A 23,436-nucleotide genomic window follows, 5' to 3' on the forward strand; every position below is an offset into this window, starting at 1 on the left:
TCACAAATGCCTAGGGTGCCTAACTGGTTTTCTTGGTTTCACTGGATATGGCTGGTAATTGTAGGTCTGCTTTGGTTATGTAGCTGTATTCCTGCTATGTTAATGTGTGCACGCAATTTAATTAGTAATTTAAAACCTATACATGCTTATGTTACACTACAAGAAGATATGTCAAAGAAATAATCAATCTTCCCATATTTTCTCCCATCTGCTACTTCTATAGCTTCTCTTCTTCCTTCATAATTACAACCCTTAAGTAGAATTCATGCCGCATATTGAAATTACCGAGTATCATAATTCTTCCAAGTGGTAAAGATACCTTAAGACAAATGCTGGGCATAAAAGCCACAGGGCATAAATCTGCAAAAAAGTAAAAAGCTAACCTTTTCAAACAATATTGCTTCTCTATCACTTGCCAACTTTACATTTCCCTGTATGGCCCCGGAAGATGCCCGGTTAGCCAGAGACGGGTAAGATTCCTCAAAGGAGGAACAACCTAAGACAGGCACAGTCGCAGGGGGTCCATCAGGTGAGAAATTGGGGATCAACAGAGGTTAGGCTTAGAACCTCACCGCCCCTGTTTTGAGAGAAATCTTCTGCATACGTGGATGTTTTGTTGCCCTTGTCTAGCTTGGATTAACACATAGTCTACAGGCACACACCTGATCATCTACATTTGCCCTCTTACAGCACTAAACTATGTTTTCTACCTTTATCTTGCATCTACCTACCACTTCAGCATTTTATTAAAAATAGTAATAATAATAATAATAATGATAATAATAAGGGAGAAATGTAGGATTCACATAATAATCAAACGAATAATCATAATTGACCTGACTGTTTATAGTTCATGATGCGTGATGAAAACCGAAAGTTTCTATGATGACTGCCGTTGCACTGTTCACCATGTAAGAACTTATTCACTATGTAAGAACTTTTTCACCATGTAAGAACTCGTTCGTTATGCTTCATAAGATTGGAGACTGTTGAGAATTAGGCTTGGGGTTGATTAATGATTGTGCATTGAGTCCCCTATGCAGAATTTTGTTGTTGTTAACAACCATCTGATCAATAAATATGAGAGATGTCCTCTCAAAGAAAAAAAAAAAGAAATGTGAAGGGTCTTTAATTTTACCATGCATTTTATCTAACTGCCATAATTTCGTAAATGTGGAGGATTTCTGTCTGTCAGCTGAGGCTACTGGGGCACTTGATTCAGTTCTATAGCTGACTTGCCTGCACCTGTTTTTACATCAGTGGCAGAGGCGTCAGACTAAGAACAGAAATGCACAAGGCTTGGGAACTAGCACACTGTAAGTTTTTCATTCCATTGACTATCGACTATTGACCACATAGTCAAGCTCAGATTCAAAGGATGGGTAAGTAGACTCTGGCCTCTTTAATGACAATTGAAAAAAATCACAAGGTGAAAGGTATAGATACTTATAGGGATGGGTAAGGCATGGTGCTCCTGACGGATTCTTCCTGATTTCACCCTCTTTCACTGTAGACTGGCTTCTGCCACAGGATAGGGTACATGGATGTCTCTATCTCCTTGGTTTTGTACTCTTTATCTTCTGCATCAGAGTTGGGCTGGCCATCCTCCTTTGCTCCCAGTGGAAAAATCTCTGGGGGTGATTCTGACTGGGATGATTTGGCTAGATGCCTATATCTTATCCTTTCAATATTTTGGCTAGAGAGGTGAAGTTATGGAATGAGTCATGACTTCTGGCCACCTATCAATGCTTCTGTAAAGTGAGGATCGTAACCAAATACATCCAACTAATTTTTATTTGAAATATTCTGTCTAAAAAATCCAACATAATTTAGCTTCTGTATTTGGGACAGTTCCTGACATCTAGGCATTCAATAAATTTCACTGGATGAGTTTTCAATCAACAACTATTTATTGAATAAGTCTTGTTTCCCAAGCACTGTATTAGTTTCTGGGGATAGGGTAGGAAGTTAAGGCAATGAAATCCTTCTTCTACCTTATAAATGTTGTCAGGGATAAATGGATGAGTATGATAGGTCTATATAGAGAAACCTAGAAATTTTATGAAAATTCGCTTTGTGGGTAATTTAGGTTTCATGGTTGTGGTAGCTCATTCAAAAGCATAATTAACCCTTCTCATACATACATCACATAATCACTCTGGTATTACTGATATTAGACCTTCTGTTAGAGACTTCTGTTTGACTGTTTATTAGTTCCACAGAGTGATTATTAAGATGAAATAAACCTTATTATGCTAAAAGCATACACATCAAATCAGTTGAACTGAAATTGCTTTTCTTCCTAATATAAATATAACTTTTTAATGGAGGAATGACAACTTAGAGGAGGTATAAAATAATTATTTTCTCTAAGCACTGCTTCCAACTATGCTTGAGCAAATTATTTGCTTCCAACCCATTAACAAAATAATGGGCAGATTTCATGAAATTTTTTTATTACTTTTGAATCTTAGGAATCCATTCATTACTGTTGAAATTTACTAAAATTGTATATATTTTACATCCAATTTAAAATCCCATTAAGGATTTTCCCTTTTTGCTATTGTCTACATATATGACTAAAGGCAGTGTATTGGAATATTCTGCAGAAACAAAATGGATACCCACCCAAAACTGGTTCAGATGTCCAGGCTGATGATACCACACTTTCATACCAGGAGAAAATGAAAGGTTAAGGTGATGAGGCTTGGTAACAAGGACAGGGAAGCTCCCAATCATGTTCAAACGTAGTCTAAGAGAATATGGAACAGAAACTGGGGTGGGGTGTTTACTGTGGTTTGGGAGTGTTGCTGGAATGAGGTTCCCTTGAGGACTGGGGTCTGCTTGGTTTGAACGTCCTCCTGGCACTGAAGGAGGACACACCTGGACTTCCTGTCAGCTTGCCATTGGGGGCAGAAGGGAAGGAGAGTGGTGGGGATGGACAACTGTCAGCAGTCAAACATCAAAAATGGAATCAGACTCTTTATTACACAGTTTAAATAAAGCCCCTTTCTCCCTTTTTGTTTCTGGTATTTGGGAAGAAGGACTCTTTGCCCTCTTCTTCTTGAAAAATATTAAATAGAATAATAGAGTCCTTAAAGTAATTTGAATTCGTTTTGAACAAATGACACAGAAACAATCATTAGAAAACTTTTAACACAATAGCAAAAAACCCAAACAATCTGATTTAAAAGATAGGTGGAGGACCTCAATAAACATTTTTCCAAAGAAGACATAAATGGCCAGTAGGTAAACGAAAAGGTGCTCAACACCTCTGATCATTGGTGAAATACAAATGGAAAACACAATAAGATATCATTTTATACCAGTCAAAACTGTTATCATAAAAAAGACAAATGCTGGTGAGGATGTGGAGAAAAGGGAACCCTTATTCACTATTGGTGGAAATGTAAATTGGTTTAACCATGATGGAAAACAGTATGCAGGGTCCTCAAAAAATTAAAAATAGAAATCCTGTATGACCCAGCAATCCTACCTGTAGGAATATATATCCAAAGAAAGTGAAAACAAGATATCAAACATAGCAAAAAAAAAAAGGGCAGTTCCTGTGTGGTAACCTCCAACGAGTTCTACACAAGGGTATAAAGGGCATATAAAAGTGTAGGCAAAGGGTCTGTTTGTGTTTATACAGAGGATCAAAGCCTAATAGGGCTACCCCGAAAATGAACTAAGATACGATATGAAAAAGAACTTCCAACATCTGCACCCTCTGGAAGACTCATGCCAGAAGATGAGCATCAAAAAACCCCAACAAAGATCCACGCACTGCTACAGCTGTAGATGCACTCATCCCACCAGTTCCTGGACCTGCCATGGGAATGAGGAAGGAGATATCTAAGCTGGCCTGTCCATACAGTAAAACAACAAAATTGGACTGGATCTATACTGTTGGAACTCAACCAAGAATTTGGAGAAGTGCAAATTGTAGCGCTCCAAAGTCTTACAACTACAAACTATTTATTGTTAAAAGAACATATGGCATGTGAACAGTCCCCAGGAATGGGTTGTTTTAATTTGTCTGATTTCTCTCAGACTGTTCAAGTTCATTTGGAAATATCCACCATATCATAGATAAGTTTTCACAAATGCCTAAGGTGCCTAACTGGTTTTCTTGGTTTCACTGCAGATGGCTGGTAATTACAGATATGCTTTGGTTATGTAACTATACTCCTATTATGTTAATGTGTGTGTGCAATTTAAGTAGTAGCTTAAAACCTATACATGCTGAAGTTACTCTACAAGAAGATATATCAAAGAAATAATCAATCTTCCCATGTTTTCTTCCGCCTGCTACTTCTATAGCTTTTCTTCTTCCTTCCTAATTACAACCCTTAAATAGAATTCGTGCCTCATATCAAATTTACCGAGTATCATAATTCTTCCAAGTGGTAAAGATACCTCAAGACAAATGCTGGGCACAGAAGCCACAGGGCATAAATATGCAAAGAAGTAAAAAGCTAACTTTTTCAAACAATAAGGCTTCTCTCTCACTTACCAACTTCACATTTCCCTGTATGGCCCCGGAAGATGACTGGTTAGCCAGAGACGGGTAAGATTCCTCAAGGGAGGAACAACCTAAGACAGGCACAGTCGCAGGGGGGCCATCAGGTGAGAAATTGGGGATCAACAGAGGTGAGGCTTAGAACCTCACCCCCCCGTTCTGAGAGAAATCTTCTGCATACGTGGATGTTTTATTGCCCTGGTCTAGCTTGGATTAACACATAGTCTACAGGCACACACCTGATCATCTACATGTGCTCTCTTACAACACTAAACTATGTTTTCTACCTTTATCTTGTATCTACCTACCACTTCAGCATTTTATTAAAAATAATAATAATAAAGAGAGAAATGTGGTATCCACATATAAATCAAGTATAAAAACCAAATCAGTATTCATATTTGAACTGACTGTTTATAGTTCATAATGCATGAGCAAAACCGAAAGTTTCTGTGATGACTGCCCTTGTACTGTTCACTATGTAACTTATTCATTATGTAAGAATTTGTTCTACATGTAAAAACTTCTTTGTTATGCCTCAGAAGATTGGAGACTGACAAAAATTAGGCTTGGGGTGGATTAATGATTGTGCATTGAGCATTGACTCCCCTATACAGAATTTTATTGTCGTTAACAACCATTTGATCAATAAATATGAGAGATGCCCTCACAAAAAAAAAAAAAAAAAAAAAAAAAAAAAAAAGGACAGACTTCCAATGGTAAAATAAATTAGTAACCGGGATGTAATGTATAGCATAAGGAATATAGTCAAGATATTGTAGCAGCCTGGTAGGGTGATAGCGGGAACCTAGAATTATGTATATAAATGTTCTACCACTGTGTTGTACACTTGAAACTCATGTAATGTAATACTGTGTGTCAACTACCCTTCAATAAAAAATAATTATTATAAAAAAAAAAAAAAAAAAAAAAAAAACAAGATATCAAACATAACTCCCATGTTCTTTGCAGCACTATTCACAGTAGCCAAAATTGGAAACAACCTAAATGTCTGTCAACAGATGAATGGATAAAGAACACATGGCGTATATATCATGGATATATGTTTTCAGCTAAGAGAAAGAAGGAAATTCTGCTATTTGCAACAACGTAGATGGGCCTTTGAGAGCATTTTGCTAGATGAAATAAGTCATGCAGAGAAAGAGAAATACTGCATGGTATCACTTTTATGTGGAATCGAGAAAAAATCAAACTCATAGAAACAGAGTAGAAAAATGGTTGCCAGAGGCTGGGGGTGAGGGATGGGGCAAAAAAGAGATATTGATTAAAAAAAATTGTCAGATGAATAAGGTCTGAGAATATATATATATAACATGGATAACAGTATAACATGATGACTCTAGTTGATAACACTGTATTATATCACTGAAATTGCTAAGAGAACAGAATTTAAATGTTCTCATCAAAAAATATATATACATAAAATATTCTCATATATATAAATAGTGATGGATGTATTAATTAACTGGGTGGGAGGAATCCTTTTACAATGTGTGTATGTATATATATAGATATATATATATCTCAAATCACAAGGTATACTTTAAATATACTTTATTTGTCAATTATACCTCAGTAAGGCTGAAAAACTTTTAATATTCATTATTAAGCAGTTGCACTTTTTTCTTTTGTACCATTGTACAGTTTTATATTAATTAGATATAATTTACTAAAATTGTATATATTTTACTTAATATGTAGAGGACGTAGTGGCAGATGAGGAGACTACTTCTCTGAGACTAGAAACCAGGAGAACAAGATGTCTCGCTAGCTATGCCATTGACAGCTGGGCGACTTTGAACTGATCGCTCGTCTCTGGGTCTCAGTTTCCTAGTCGGTAAAATGAGTGGCCTGCACGTTATGATGAAGGACTCTCAGCAGGAGTTTCCCCTATGCTCTCCCCACATCTGGTTGAATTTTTCACACTGATCATTTAAGCTAATTGTTCCATCAGTCTAGATTAACCCTTAATTAATTATCAGATACTCAATTGTAATTTATTGAATGCTTGCTATCGGCCGGTGTATGAACAATCTAGTCGAGGTACAGGCAGATGGGCTCTCTGTGGTGACGCACAGGGGAGTTCTCTGAGATATGTCTTTGGAATATCCCGATTCCTGTGGCAGTGGTTGTGCAGATAACCTGCAGTGCAAGCATCTTGGGGTTCTTTGGTCATACTTAACAGCTGGACCCACCAAATCTGATTAACTGTGTCCTTGGGAGGCAGGCCCTGTATTGGCTCCTTCACTGAGCCCGGTGGTGAGTAACCAACCTCTTGAGAAGCCTCAGCATTTGAACACAAAAGAAACACAGGCAGCTAAACGTCAACATCGTTAATAGATCGCAAGTACCCATGTTCAGAAGCTTTTCTTCCTTGCAGTTGGAACTGTGATTTTAATACTACAGAAGCCAACACTTTCAAGCAAACCATCTTTCTTTTAAGGAAGACAGTAATGGTTTTCACAACGGGGCTTTATGCTAACAAATAACACTAGCATCTCCCTTACCAATGCTAATTGGTTTGATGTGTTGTTTGACATTTTATGATACCTTTGCTGGTTGGTCCTGTGTTTACACTATTGTTATGCTTCTATGATAGTACTAAACTCAGCTAGTATTTATGGAGTGCTTACTATCGTTTGATGCCAGGCACAGTGAACAGCGCTCTGTGGGCGCTATCACATGTGATTGTCACGACAGCCCCCTGATGTGGCCGCTCTTGACTCTCTCCCATTAACACGTGACGCAGCTGGGACAGAACACAGGCTCAGGAGGTGACTCAAGGGCACATGACTGGTTAGTGGTTTGAACCAGAGTCTCAATCTGTTGTTACCGTAACTCATGTTCTTAACAAGATGCTTTACTGCTTTTACCAGCATCACCTTATACCAGTAACAGTGGAGATGTTGAATTTAGGGAAAAGGAAGATTTAAATCATTCTGTGTGTTTCATTCCTGCTTTTTCCTGGTCAGACATGTCCATTGGCAGAAATTTTTAAATCTCTTTCCAGATTTTACTCCTACTAACTAGAAATATGGAGTGAGGAGAAATGAAAAATAACTCTTTAAAGTTGACTAGATGTTTCAAAATGGGAAAATGGATTTATTGTTGGGTTGGAGTTTAGGAAAAAAAAAGTTTAATAAAAAGCACTTTGTGTTTTCATATACCATAGGAATATGGAGCAAAATGTGGTGTAACCCTCCATGGAGCTCAAGCTAGGTCAGACTGGACATCCGCTGGACTGTTTTGTCCAGGTGAAGGTATTCCCTTCACGTCACTGCAAGACACTTGGTAACCAAAAACTGGAAGGGAAAAGACAATGCGATTACAATAAAGAAAAGCTACAATCACACAAGCACTGTTTCTAAAATTTCAGAGCAATATTACATAAACAACAACAGGCTGAACTGTAGTGAAAATTTTTCTCGTCATGAAGTTGGTAATTTTAAAAGAACAAAGACAAATTTAAACTTGTTCCTGTCCTCTTAATTACCTTTTGTTTTTAGTTTTTTGGCAAGCAGTATTCCTGGTAAAAAGAATGTGTGGGCCATTAGAATGGATTAAAATTAGACTTTAACTTCATTAATTTTAGACTCTCTAAACATGCTTGGATAGAAAGAGTTACTTAAAAGCCCTCTTAACCCAAGTGGGGAGAGTGCTTGAGTTCTCCCCGTTTTCACCAATGGTAGCAGGGAGTGCAGGCAAAACAGCTGCCCTCAGTATTGGGGATGAGTGACTCCTGGATGCCATGAGAAACCGGATAATTATGAAATATTAGGGAACTTGAGGTTAAGTCTGGCTCAGGACAGTGTTCTAAGATATTCATGGTAAAACACACTCCAGGTTATGTTTCAGTAAGGAAATGTGTAGAGGAATTTACTGACTTTCTACCCTTGAAGGAAACTGAGCTGCCTCCATGGCAGGAGATATTGAAAGGATTGGATTTAAATACCATCTTATAGAGAAGGGCCTGACTAAGAATTACTAACATGGAAGAAGTATTAGTGGAGTGAAGGATTGCATTATTAATTTTGCTTCCCATTTATTCATTCAGTTCACATTCAACAAACATTCAGTGCCTACTATATATAACCAGTTGTGCTTTCTCTGCTAGGGAAAAAGTGGCAGTCAAGAGAGCACCTACTCCCATAGAGCTTACCTTCTAGTGGGAGAGAGCAGTGAAATCTTTCACAGTATTTACTTTAGTACTTCCTGGAGGTTTGGGAGGTGAGTGGAATTGAATCGGACTGGGTGTAAAGGTACTTTCAGGATGTCTCCACTCATCTATTATTTACTAAGGGGATCTCTATACTTCCCTCGCACACTAGAATACTGTAGAAATACTTTGAAGGAAGTGTACTCTAACAAAGTATATTCACTATTATAATTCTGTAATGGTAAAGCCAGGGAACCAGCAGCATGAACACTACCTGTGACCTTGTTAGTGATGCAGCCTCTCAGATCCAATCTCAGACTGAGTGAACTAGATCGTGCATTTTACCAAATTCCCCATTATAAAGCTATTCTTTTTTAAAAATTAAGGTATCACTGATATACAATCTATGAAGGTTTCACATGAGCAACATTGTGGTTTCAACATTCACCCATATCAAGTCTTCACACACCCCCCACCACCACTGCAGTCACTGTCCATCAGTGTAATAAGATGCTATAGAGTCATTACTTGTCTTCTCCATGCTATACTGTCTTCCCCGTGACCTACCGATATTGTGAGTGCTAATTATAATGCCCCTTAATCATTCCCTTTTCCTTCCCTCCTCACACACCTTTCCTACCTCTTCCCTTTGGTAACTGCTAGTCCCTTCTTGGGTTCTGTGATTCTGCTGCTATTTTGTTCCTTTAGTTTTGCTTTGTTGTTATACTCCACAAATGAGTGAAATCATTTGGTACTTGTCTTTCTCTGCCTGGCTTATTTCACTAAGCATAATACCCTCTAGCTCCATCCATGTTGTTGCAAATGTTAGGATTTGTTTTCTTCTTGTGGCTGAAAATTATTCCATTGTGTATATGTACCACTTCTGCCATATCCATTCATCTACTGCTGGACACTTGGGTTGTTTCCATATCTTGACTATTGTAAATAGTGCTGTGAAAAACATAGGGGTGCATATGTCTTTTTGAATTAGGGATTCGATTTTCTTCATGTAAATTCCTAGCAGTGAAATTCCTGGGTCAAATGGTATTTTTATTTTTAGTTTTTTGAGGAAACTCCATATTACTTTCCACAATTGTTAAACTAATTTACATTCCCACCAAAAGTGTAAAAGGGTTTCCATTTCTCTGCATCCTGTCAGAATTTTTTGTTCCTTGTATTTTGGATGTTGGCATCCTCACTGGTGTAAGGTGATATCTCATTGTGGTTTTAATTTGAATTTCCCTGATAATTAGCAATATGGAGCATCTTTTTCATGTGCCTGCTTGCCATCTGAATTTCTTCTTTGGGGAAGGGTCTGTTCAAACTGACCACCGATTTTTTAATCAGGTTATTTGCTTTTTGGGTGTTGAGGCATGTGAGTTCTTTATATATTTTGGATGTTAACCCCTTGTCGGATATGTCATTTACAAATATATTCTCCCATGCTGTAGGATGCCCTCCTGTTCTGCTGATGGTGTCCTTTCCTGTACAGAAGCTTTTTAGCATGATGTAGTCCCATTTGTTCATTTTTGCTTTGGTTTGGTAGGATGCCTTCCTGTTCTGCTGATGGTGTCCTTTCCTGTACAGAAGCTTTTTAGCATGATGTAGTCCCATTTGTTCATTTTTGCTTTGGTTTCCCTTGCTGAGGAGGTGCATTCAGCAAAAAGTTGCTCATGTTTATACTCAAGAGATTTTTGCCTATCTTTTCTTCTAAGAGTTTTATGGTTTCATGATTTACATTCAGGTCTTTGATCCATTTTGAGTTTACTTTTGTTATGGGGTTAGACAATAATACAGTTTCATTCTCTTGCATGTAGCTGTTCAGTTTTGTCAACACCAGTTGTTGAAGAGGCTGTCATTTCCCCCATTGTGTATCATGACTTCTTTATTGTATATTAATTGACCATTTGTGCTTGGGTTTTTATCTGGGCTCCCTAGTCTGTTCCATTGGTCTATGGGTCTGTTCTTGTGCCAGTACCAAACTGTCTTGATTACTGTGGCTTTGTAGTAGAGCTTTATTCTTCCTTCTTAGAATTGCTTTGGCTATTCAGAGTCTTTTGTGGTTCCATATGAATTTTAGAACTATTTGTTCTAGTTTGTTGAATAATGCTGTTCGTATTTTGATAGGGATTGCATTGAGTCTGTGGATTGCTTTAGGCAGGATGGCCATTTTGACAATATTAATTCTTCCTGTCCATGAGCAAGGGATGTATTTGCATTTGTTGGTATCTTCTTTAATTTCTCTCATGAGTGTCTTGTAGTTTTCAGAGTATAGGTGTTTCACTTCCTTGGTTAGGTTTATTCCTAGGTATTTTTTTTGATGCAATTGTGAATGGAATTGTTTTTCTGATTTGCTTTTCTGCTAGTTCATTGCTCGTGTATAGGAATGCAACAGATTTCTGTGCATTAATTTTGTATCCTGCAACTTTGCTCAATTCAGATATTAGATCTAGTAGCTTTGAGGTGGATTCTTTAGGGTGTTTTATGTATAATATCATGTCCTCTGCAAAGAGGGACAGATTAACTGCTTCCTTGCCAATCTGATGCCTTTTATTTCTTTGTGTTGTCTGATTGCCATGGCTAGGACCTCCAGTACTATGTTGAATAAAAGTGGGGAGAGTGGGCATCCCTGTCTTGTTCCCAATCTCAGAGGAAAAGCACTCAGCTTCTCACTGTTAAGTATAATGTTGACAGTGCATTTGTCATATATGGCCTTTATTATGTTGAGGTACTTGCCCTCTATACTCATTTTGTTGAGAGTCTTTATCATGAATGGATGTTGAATTTTGTCAAATGCTTTTTCAGCATCTATGGAGATGATCTTGTGGTTTTTGTCCTTCTTTTTGTTGATGTGGTGGATGATGTTGATGGATTTTTGAATGTTGTACCATCCTTGCATCCCTGAGATTAATCCCACTTGATCATATGAATGATCTTTTTGATGTATTTTTCAATTAGGTTTGCTATGATTTTGTTGAGTATTTTTGCATCTATGTTCATCTGGGATATTGGGCTGTAATTTTATTTTTTTGTGGTGTCTTTGCCTGATTTTGGTATTAGAGTGATGTGGGCCTCGTAGAATGAGTTTGGGAATATTCTCTCCTTTTCTACTTTTTGGAAAACTTTAAGGAGAATGGATATTAGGTCTTCACCAAATGTTTGATAAAATTCAGCAGTGAAACCATCTAGTACAGAGATTTTGTTCTTAGGTAGTTTTTTGATCACCAATTCAATTTCCTTGCTGGTAATTGGTCTTTTTTGATTTTCTGTTTCTTCTTTGGTTAGCCTTGGAAGGTTGTATTTTTCTAGAAAGTTGCCCATTTCTTATAGTTTATCCAGTTTGTTAGCATATAGTTTTTCATAGTATTCTGCCATAATTCTTTGTATTTCTTTGGTGTCTGTAGTGATTTTTCCTTTCTCATATCTGAATCTGTTTATGTGTGTAAACTCTCTTTTTTTCTTGATAAGTCTGGCTATGGTTTATCAATTTTGCTTATTTTCTTGTATAATCAGCTCCTGATTTCATTGATTCTTTCTATTGTTTTATTCTTCTTAGTTTTATTCATTTCTTCTCTGATCTTTATTATGTCCCTCCTTATACTGACTTTGGGCCTAATTTGCCCTTATTTGTCTAGTTTCATTAATTGTGTATTTAGACTGTTTATTTGGGATTGTTCTTCTTTCTTGAGGTAAGCCCGTATTGCAATATATTTTCCTTTCATAACTGTCTTTGCTGCATTCCACAGATTTTGGGGTATTGAGTTATTCTTGTCATTAGTCTCTATATATTACCCTATTTTTATTTGGTCATTGATCCATTGAGTACTTAGGATTATGTTCTTAAGCCTCCATGTGTTTGTGGGCTTTTTTCTTTTCTTTGCCTAATTTATTTCTACTTTCATACCTTTGTGGTCTGAGAAGCTGGTTGATACAATTTCAATCCTTGTGAATTTACTGAGGCTCTTTTTGTGGCCTAGTGTGTGATCTATTATGGAAAGTGTTCCATGTGCACTACTGTTTTTGGGTAGAGTTTTCTGTAGATGTCTGTTAGGTCAATCTTTTTAAATGTATTCTTCAGTGTCTCTGTCTCCTTACATATTTTCTGTGTTGTTGATCTGTCCTTCGGAGTGAGTGGTATGTTGAAGTTTTCTAAAATGAATGCATTGCATTCTATTTCCCCCTTTAATTCTGTTAGTATTTGTTTCACATATTTAGGTGCTCCTCTGGTGGGTGCATAGATATTTATAATGGTTATATCCTCTTTTTGGACTGACCTTTTGTCATTATGTAATGTCCTTCTTTGTTTCTTGTTACTTTCTTTGTTTTGAAGTCTATTTTGTCTGATACAAGTACTGCAACTCCTGATTTTTTCCCCTATTATTTGCAGGAAATATCTTTTTCCATCCCTTCACTTCTATAATGTATAAAACTCACCCAGAAAAACTTATAGGTCTTAATTACTTCATTTCCTTTATTAGAAACCAAGGAAATGGCAAGTGTATGTTTTAATGGATGGCATTTATAGTTCATTGCATATGATGCTTCATTTGGTATACCAATGCTAATGTGTGTGGCTTATAGTTATTCTGGCACTCTTGCTGTGTCTTGTGTAAAAGGGCACAGATGTCTGCTAGAATTTTTAATTACATTATAGTCAACTGTGGATTTTTCCTTCATAGTTTACATATAATGCTTCAACTAAAATAACAGCAGCCGAATGATTACTCTGTTTTTAAAATCTCTTCAATAGTTTTGAAATCCATGATATCCTAGTATGATCTGAAAATACACAAGTATATTTCAGTTAGAGGATATTTTCTCAGACAGGAGAGTTTGTATTGACTCTGTAACTGCCCAAATCATTTTGGTTGCCAGTACTATTAATCATATCACTGCCTTCATCACATCCTGCATTGGCCCCTCCCCCAGACCTCTGTCTTTTCATTCTCCACTTCTGCACTCTAAATCATCTTGGTCTGTGAAACAAACATCATCACTCACTTCTAAAGTCAAAGTAATGATTTAAATGAATGCCCTCCAATGTGTGGGATGAGCACTGTGAAAACAGGACAATATACCTCACTTTGTCAGTGAATGGCCAGAATAATTATTTGTAAACTCACATATGGAGAATGGACATTTTCTGAAATCTTCTATGTATCAGGTATTGTACTAGAGGTACTATGTACTATGTACCTCTAGTACATGTTTAAGCAAATGATCTTAAACTTCAGCCCAAGGTAGGTGGTCTTATCATTCTATAGATGAAAGCAAAATGGTGTTTCAGAAAGAAAGCCTGAATGAGAGAGAGAATGTTATTGCTTATCTCAGTCACTTGGTTGATAAGAACTGAAGCTAGGATTTAACTTAAAATCTGTGTAGCTCCATCTTGCTTCTCTAGAGAGAATCAGAAAAATAGAAAAGGTACTAACCCTCTAACATGAGTATGGCCCAGTAATGCCTTTGGAAAATGGCAGTCTTGGAAACTCTAACCCAGGTCCTGCTTCCATGACTTTTGTATTCAGGATACCTGTGTTTGTGAAGGAGAGGCTGAAATAGCTCTGTCTCCTCCCCAGAAGAATTTCTGTTTATAACCCAATTTAGGGAAAACAAATTGTCCACTTAGACTACTGTGGTATATAAATATCCACCATTCATGTGTCAGCTGGCTTGAGCATTATTACCATATTTAAGAGCTATTGAACTAGACATATTTTAAATAGAGATTCACATTCAGAATCAAAACTGATTATATGGTCAGCAAGTCTCCTTGAGTGATCACCTTCTGCCATCAAGGAGAAATCTCTTACTACATAGTGGAAGCAGCACAGAGCTTTGGAGTAAAAAGAGAAAACTAGGCTTGAGGTGGTTCCATATTTAACAGTCAAGTGCCTTTATTTTAGACATCTACCCTTCTATAAGCCTTGGTTCATCATCTATAAAATGGTGGTGATTAAAATTTCAACTGAGTTACTGTGAGGCTCAAAAAAATTAGAAAGTGTTTATATAAAAAAGCCTAATATTAACATTTACTATCAATATAACCATCCAGAAGACTAATTATCATGAATCTTGATGAACCAAAGTAATGGTGGCATCAAGGAAGGATGCAGGGGAAGGGTGAGACTTTGTCTAAAATGAATTATACAACCAATGAAGTCCACTCTCTGCCATCCTGGGTCATCTAGATTCATTCTCAGTGTGAGACCTTGATTGGGTAATAAAGCCAACACTGATATCCCCTGATGGTGAGAAGAGCCAACCCTTGGGACTGGAGTGAGGGGAGATAGAGGGTAGCCTCTTCTCACTTTATCCCCACTTCCCCTGCATCCATTTAACCAGAGCTGTGAAGGGATGGCACAGAACCTTCTAGGTGATGGCAGCCTAGCTAGCCCCTACCTATTTATTGGGTAATGCTGGGAAGGTGCATTTTCTTAAGTCCTTAGTCTGGTTTATCTGTTATTTACAAACTGGTTAATATGATTAATTAAATGTTGATGACCTCTTCCAAACGTATAGCAGACTATAGTTTTTATAGAAACCTTGCCTGGACAAAAATACAGTTCAAGTAATAGCATGCCTATTATTTTAACATACAATTCATAAATACTACTTGGAAATCTTTGTTTCCTTTGCCTTTCCACACAGAATGTGTGCTGGGAGGAATTATAACCATAATGACATAAGAACTTGGTGGAAGAGCTGGCATTCAGAGACTCAACAGACTTCCTCTCATTGCCAGTGGAAATTGCTATATAAGGGCAACTATGAGAAAGAAATCTGTCAAAAGGTTTTGAAAGGGCAATCACAAATTGCCGATGAAAGTAGATGAAGCTTTGAAAAGGATTTATGAAGACTGATTTAGACTCTTTTGGAATTCTACAGCATTGCTGATGCCAGGAGAGGAGGAATGAGAAAGGGTAGAATATTGAATCCTGTTTGCCAGCAGACACATTAGGCCCTACAGCATGGATCTCAGCTGTAAAATTCACTGCACTCTGGGTGTAGTGGTTGTGGATTGCCTGTGGTTTTCCCAGAGTGCCTTTCTCAGCAGGCTTTGAGTGCAAATCATCTCAAAGGCTATAAGAAAACAACAGGAAGGAAGCATCAAAAGCTAATAATCAAAACAAAATAGAAAAGGCAATGAACTGTTAATTGAAACGAGTTTTTAGTATGCTGTGAATCATCTTATGATGATACTTGCAGACTCCTTAAGGGAAATGGTGTGTGTGGTTCTTGGATGGCCAAAAGTATCCTGCACAGATGGAGAAATAAGCCCAAATAGCCTCTGTAGAGATAAGAGGGACCTCGTCAACAACATGTTTATCCTAGTGCAAGTCAGCAATTTCTGCCCAGTAATCCAAGGAACTCTTTAGAGAATGCATCAGTTTACTGACTTTTCAAACTTAGCTTACCACCATCAAATTTTCTTCTATGTTTAGATTGTTATATCATTCTAGATATAGTTTAGATCGTGGTTGTAATTGCAGTGTATCAAAATGCTATCAGGATTGAGTAAAGTTGCTGTCTTCTTATTCGTTTTAAAGGTGACCAATAGTCTAAAATTTTAATAGGACAGAATGCCCTCGAAGACTACTTGTAAAGGTTTGTGTTTTAATATTGAATAAATGAGCAAAATTATATTCCTAGTAGACATATTCCTAGTTCTACATGAAAATTACTATGGGAATGATTACTTTGTGCATGGGAGATTGCATGTGAATATTTGGAATCTATTAGTTTGGGTTTAAATCACCAACTGTAAGTAAACTAGGTCATTTCTGTGTTTTGTATTGTTCATTTATCACTTGAGAATGACATAATCCTCACAAGGTGTTCATGAGGCTTAAATTACATACATAGAAAGAACTCAAACTATTATCTTCCATTTCTTTCTCCATGGCAAAATCCTTTGTGACCTGAATTTACTAATAACTGGTGAGAAAAGAGTATAGCAATTAAGAATGTGTGCCACTGAGAATAGCCCATTTGCCTATATATATTTTATACGATAAAACACATGAAAATATTTTCATTGAATACTTAGCTTTATGTATGTGCTATTATTAAAATGTCAGAAGTATTGTTGATTTTTCAAAATGTAAATATTAATAATTTATCTCCACATATGAGATAGAGTACAAAATTCTCATAAGTATAAACTTGACAATTTATGCTTTTAAACAATCCATGAATGTTAAATTTTTTTATAAAACATGGGAAATATCTTAAGATTCAAGAATGAAGTTAGCAGGAGGAATTGCAACTGAGCTATCAATCTCACAATGACGCATGACATTGTCCATTCATGAGTCTGGTACCTAAGCTACCACCTCTTTCTGGTTTCTTTATTAATTCATCCTTACGAATTAGAATTTGAGCATCTCATTTTATGCTTCCTGAGCCATGTTGTGCAGAGTGTTAATGATCAAAGACAGAAACAGAACCACCTTTAAAACTGATGTTTTCATTGTGACATTTAACATCTAGGGAAATGGGAATAAAACAATGGAAAAGAGATTTGGTTGTGGCAATTCCTTGGTCACTGTAAAAAATAAAGATACTAAGAGCTAAGGAAAGAGAGGTAAAGTCCACAACTTCTGATCATCTTTTTTTAGGACTTAGCAAACCAAGTTTGTGTACAGGTCATGTTGGTATTGCCGCTTACTGCTGCTCATGCCCATTTAGGCTTGGTTCAAACCCTTTGTATAAGGGGTTTTGGGCCTTTAAAGATCCCTTCTTAACTGATCTGACTGCTTCCACGTACGCTATCCGTCTTCATGGAACAGAGTTCTCTTAGCCACAAATAAGAACACATTTCTGCTCTCCTACAGTGTCGTATCTGCCACTTCGTGGTGCCTAAAAGGGAGGTGATTTCTAGGATAGACCATAATAGACTCCTTTCTATCATTACTCAACTTTTCCTCTTTTCATGTTTCCAAAAACAGTGTGCTCAATTAAATTAATTAAACAATAAATAATCTAGTGAAGAAGTACATTCTAACCTCATGATGACTATTTTAAAATTTATGACTAGATTTTCTAAATGTTCATTCAGACTTAAAGCAGACTGCACTCATCTTAAAATTAAATGAAGACAAAGGCTACCAAAAATGCAGAATTTAAGGAATACTTGAAATTAATGTCCAGCTTCACAAAGCATTTTCATAGTAGTCTTTTAAAACTTTTAATCTTCAATTTCTTTGGCAAGTGCAATTATATTTCCCTAAAATGATGTTTAAATGATCTACTATTTTGATGACCTTTTAAACATAGTGGTTTAAAATAATGCAAGGGAGAGATTCAAAATGTAAAATGACATAAAACCAACAGTAAATATCTTTCCTATGGCAAACCACCAGTGCTATAGTCTTTTTCTCTAGATGAATTCAATATTACCAGTTTTTATCTCTAGAAAGATATGTATCTATGTATCCGTGATAGGCATAACGTGCTTGTCCCCCAAATGTTCACATCCCACTCTCTGAAACCTATGAACATGTTACCTTACAGAGGAAAAGTGACTCTGTGTATGTGATTAACTAAAGGCTCATGAGATAGTGATATTATTCTGGATAATCTAGGTGTTCCCAGTGTGATCACAAGGGTCCTACCTTTTTAAAGAATTTTTAAATTTAGATTGATGTCTTTGTTACCACTCTTAGATTGTGATTTCCTCAAGGAATGATACTGTGTGTTATCTCTGTATCACGTGTGCCTTGCACAGAGCAGGTACTCAGTGAATATTTGTTGAATAAATTGTCTTTCCTTAGTCTTTAACTGGATGGTTTCTACATCAGCTGTAAGCTTAGAAGCCTCAAAATGCATTTACTATTCATAATACAAAGACATAGCCTCTCCTTTCATCCTGCTACCTTCCATTGACCCCCTCAACAAGAGTTATCAATATACCATAGTTACTGAATCAGATTTAATATTTTTTCAAATAGTGAAATAACTATGGTTAAATTTTAAATAGTAAATTAAATAGTGATGGAGCATTAAAACTAAACTTCAATAAGCAGTACTGTATAGAATTAGGAAAATCATTTGTTTAGTAGTTAAGATTTGAACTGGGAAGAAAAAACAAAAAGTCCCTTAAGTAAGTTACACCAGTGATTTTTCCCTTCTCATTTTTGATTCTGCTTATGTGTGTAGATTCTCTTTTTTTCTTGATAAGTCTGTCTAGGGGTTTATCTATTTTGTTTATTTTCTAGAAGAACAAGCTCTTGCTTTCATTGATTCTTTCTATTCTTGGTTTTATTTATTTCTGCTCTAATCTTTATTATGTCCCTCCTTCTACTACTGACTTTGGTCCTCATTTGTTCTTCTTTTCTAGTTTTGTTAATTGTGAGGCTTGTTATTTTGAGTGATTATAATTTGAACAAAATGATAAATTAAGTAGATAATACTGTTTTATGTTTTACCTGTAGTTATTTTATTTTATTTTATTATTATTTTTTTATTAAGGTATCATTGATATACACTCTTATGAAGGTTTCACATGAAAAACATTGTGGTCACTGCATTCACCCATATTATCAAGTCCCCTCCAAACCCCTTTGAAGTCACCATCCATCAGTGTAGTAAGATGCCACAGAGTCACTACTAGTCTTCTCTGTGCTATACTGTCTTCCCCGTGACACCCCCCACACACCATGTGTGCCAATCATAATGCCCCTCAATCCCCTCCTCCCTCCATCCCACCCACCCTCCCACACCCCTCCCCTTTGGTAACTGCTGGTCCCATCTTGGAGTCTGTGAGTCTGCTGCTATTTTGTTCCTTCAGTTTTGCTTCATTATTACACTCCACAAATGAGTGAAATCATTTGGTACTTGTCTTTCTCCACCTGGCTTATTTTACTGAGCATATTACCCTCTAGCTGCATCCATCTTGTTGCAAGTGGTAGGATTTGTTTCCTTCTTATGGCTGAATAATATTCCACTGTGTACATGTACCACATCTTCTTTATCCATTCATCTACAGATGGACACTTAGGTTGCTTCTATATCTTGGCTATTGCAAATAGTGCTGTGATAAATATAGGGGTGCATATGTCTTTTTGAATCTGAGAACTTGTATTCTTTGGGTAAGTTCCTAGGAGTGGAATTCCTGGGTCAAAAGGTATTTCTATGGCCTCATAGAATGAGTTTGGGAGTATTCCCTCCTCTTCTACTTTTTGGAAAACTTTAAGGGGGATGGGTATTAGGTCTTAACTGAATGTTTGATAAAATTCAGCTGTGAAACCATCTGGATGAGGCATTTTATTCTTAGTTTTTTGATTACCAATTCAATTTCATTTCTGGTAATCAGTCTATTCTGATTTTGTTTCTTTCTGGGTCAGCCTTGGGAGGTTGTATTTTTCTAGAAAGTTGTCTGTTTCTTTTAGGTTATCCAGTTTGTTAGTATATAATTTTTCTTAATATTCTCTCATAATTGTTTGTATTTCTGTCATGTCCATAGTGATTTTTCCTTTCTCATTTCTGATTCTGTTTACGTGTGTAGACTCTCTTTTTTTCTTGATAAGTCTGGCTAGGGGTTTATTTTCTAGAAGAACCAGCTCTTCCTTTCATTGAATCTTTCTATTGTTTTATTCTTCTCGGTTTTATTTATTTCTGCTCTAATCTTTACTATGTCATTTCTTCTGCTGACTTTGGACCTCATTTGTTCTTCTTTTTCTAGTTTTGTTAATTGTGACTTTAGACTGTTCATATAAGATTGTTCTTCTTTTCTGAGGTAGGCCTGTACTGCAGTATACTTTCCTCTTAGCATGGTCTTCACTGTGTCCCACAGATTTTGGGGTGTTGAATGATTGTTTTCATTTGTCTCCATATATTGCTTGATCTCTGTTTTTATTTGGTCATTGATTCATTGGTTATTTAGAAGCATGTTGTGAAGCCTCCATGTTTCTGTGGAATTTTTCATTTTCTTTGCCTAATTTATTTCTTGTGGTCTGAGAAACTGGTTGGTACAATTTCAATCTTTTTGAATTTACTGAGGCTCTTTTTGTGGCCTAGTATATGATCTATTCTTAAAAATGTTCATTGTGCACTTGAGAAGAATGTGTATCCTGTTTCTTTTGGGTGGAGTGTTCTGTAGATGAATTTTAGGTCCACCTGTTCTAATGTGTTATTCAGTATCTCTGTCTCCTTGTTTTCTGTCTGGTTGATCTGTCCTTTTTTGTGAGTGGTGTGTTGAAATCTTCTAAAATGAATGCATTGCATTTTATTTCCCCTTTTAATTCCATTAGCATTTGTTTCACATCTGTAGGTTCTTCTGTGTTGGGTGCATAGGTATTTATAATGGTTATATCCTCTTGTTGGACTGATCCCTTTATTATTATGTAATATCCTTCTTTGTCTCTTGTTACTTTCTTTGTGTTGAAGTCTATTTTGTCTGGTACAAGTGCTACAACTCCTGCTTTTTTCTCCCTATTCTTTGCATGAAATTCTTTTTCCGTTCCTTCACTTTTAGTCTGTGTATGTCTTTGGCTTTGAAGTGACTCTCTTGTTTGCAGCATATAGATGGGTCTTGTTTTTTTATCCATTCAATGACTCAATGTGTTTTGATTGATACATTCAAACCATTTACATTTAGGGTGATTATCGATAGGTTTGTATTTATTGCCATTGCAGGCTTTAGGTTAGTAGTTACCAAAGGTTCAAAGGTAACTTCTTACTATCTAACAGTCTAATTTAACTCACTTAGCATACTATTACAAACACAATCAATCAAAGGTTCTTTTTATCTTCCTTTTTCTTTTTCCTCCATTCTTTATATATTTGGTATCATATTCTGTATGCTTTGTATATCCATGGACTGACTTTGAGGGTGGTTGATTTGATTTTCCTTCTGCTTAGTAATTAATTGGTCTCCTTTCTTTATTGTGGTTTTATTTCTTCTGGTAATAGCTAGTTACCCTTAGGAACACTTCCATCTAAAGCAGTCCCCTAAAATACACTGTAGAGGCAGTTTGTGGGAGGTAAATTCTCTGAGCTATTGCTTATCTGGAAATTCTTTTATCATCCTACAAATTTAAAAGGTAATCTTGCCAGCTAGAGTATTCTTAGTTTGAGGCTCTTCTCCTTCATTGCATTAAGTATATCATGCCAGTCGTTTCTGGCCTCTAAGGTTTCTGTTTAGAAGTCTGATGATAGCCTGATGAGCTTTCCTTTGTAGGTGCTCTTTTTTTCTCTCTCTGGCTGCTTTTGAAAGTCTGTCCTTGTCCTTGATCTTTGCCATTTTAATTACTATATGTCTTGGTGTTGTCTTTCTTGGGTTCCTTGTGTTGGGAGATCTGTACACATCCATGGCCTGAGAGACTATCTCCTTCCCCAGACTTGGGAAGTTTTCAGCAATTACCTCCTCAAAGGCACTTTCTATCCCCGTTTCTCTCTCTTCTTCTTCTGGTACCCTTATAATGTGAATATTGTTCCGTTTGGATTGGTCACACAGTTCTTTCAATATTCTTTCATTTCTACAGATCCTTTTTTATCTCTGTGTGCCAGTTTCTTAATATTCCTCTTCTCTAATTTCTATTTCATTTACTCTTTCCTCTACTTCATTTAATCTCCATTTAAATACCTCCTTTGTGTGTTTCTTTTCAGATACTGTATTCTTGAACATTTCATTTCTCATTCCAGAATTTATCCCCAAGTTCTTGAATATTTTCCTGTAGGTCTGTGAGCATATTTATTATTATTATCATTATCTTTTAGTTTAATTTTTTATTAAGGTGTTATTGGCATATACTCTTATGAATGTTTCACTTGAAAAAATACTGTGGTTTCTATGTTTACCCATATTATCAAGTCCCCACACATACCCCATTGAAATCACTGTTCATCAGCGTAGTAAGATGCCACAGATTCACTATTTGCCTTCTCTGTGCTATACAGTGTTCCCTGTGACATCCCCCACACACCATGTGTGCCAATCCTAATGCCCCTCAATCCCCTTCTCCCTCCCTCCCCACCCACCCTCCCACAACCCTCCCCTTTAGTAACTGCTAGTCCCTTCTTGGAGTCTGTGAGTCTGCTGTTACTTTGTTACTTCAGTTTTGCTTCATTATTACACTCCAAAAATGAGTGAAATCATTTGGTACTTATCTTTCTCTGCCTGGCTTATTTCACTGAAATTAATACCATCTAGCTCCATCCATGTTGTTGTAAATGGTAAAATTTGTTTCTTTCTTATGGCTAAATAGTATTCCATTGTATATATGTACCACATCTTCTTTATCCATTCATCTATGGATGGACACTTAGGTTGCTTCCATATATTGGCTATTGTAAAAAAGTGCTGTGATAAACATAGGGGTGCATATGTCTTTTTGAACTTGATAACTTATATTCTTTGGGAAAATTCCAAGGAGTCAGATTCCCCAGTCAAATGGTATTTCTGTTTTTAGTTTTTTGAGGAACCTCCATACTGCTTTCCACAATGGTGGAACTAGCTTACATTCACACCAGCAGTATAGGAGGGTTCTCCTTTCTCTGCATCCTCACCAGCATTTGTTCTAAGTCTTTTCTATGCTGGCCATCCTTACTGGTGTGAGGTGATATCTCATTGTGGTTTTAATTTGCATTTCCCTGATGATCAGTGATGTGGAGCATCTTCATGTGTCTGTTGTCCATCTGAATTTCTTCTTTGGAGAATGGTCTCATCATATCCTTCCCCCCATTTTTAATTCGGTTATTTGCTTTTTGCTTGTTGAGGGCTTTGAGTTCTTTATAT

The sequence above is a fragment of the Manis pentadactyla genome, chromosome 12 (genome assembly GCF_030020395.1).
Source record: "Manis pentadactyla isolate mManPen7 chromosome 12, mManPen7.hap1, whole genome shotgun sequence".
NCBI classification, from domain to species: Eukaryota; Metazoa; Chordata; class Mammalia; order Pholidota; family Manidae; genus Manis; species Manis pentadactyla.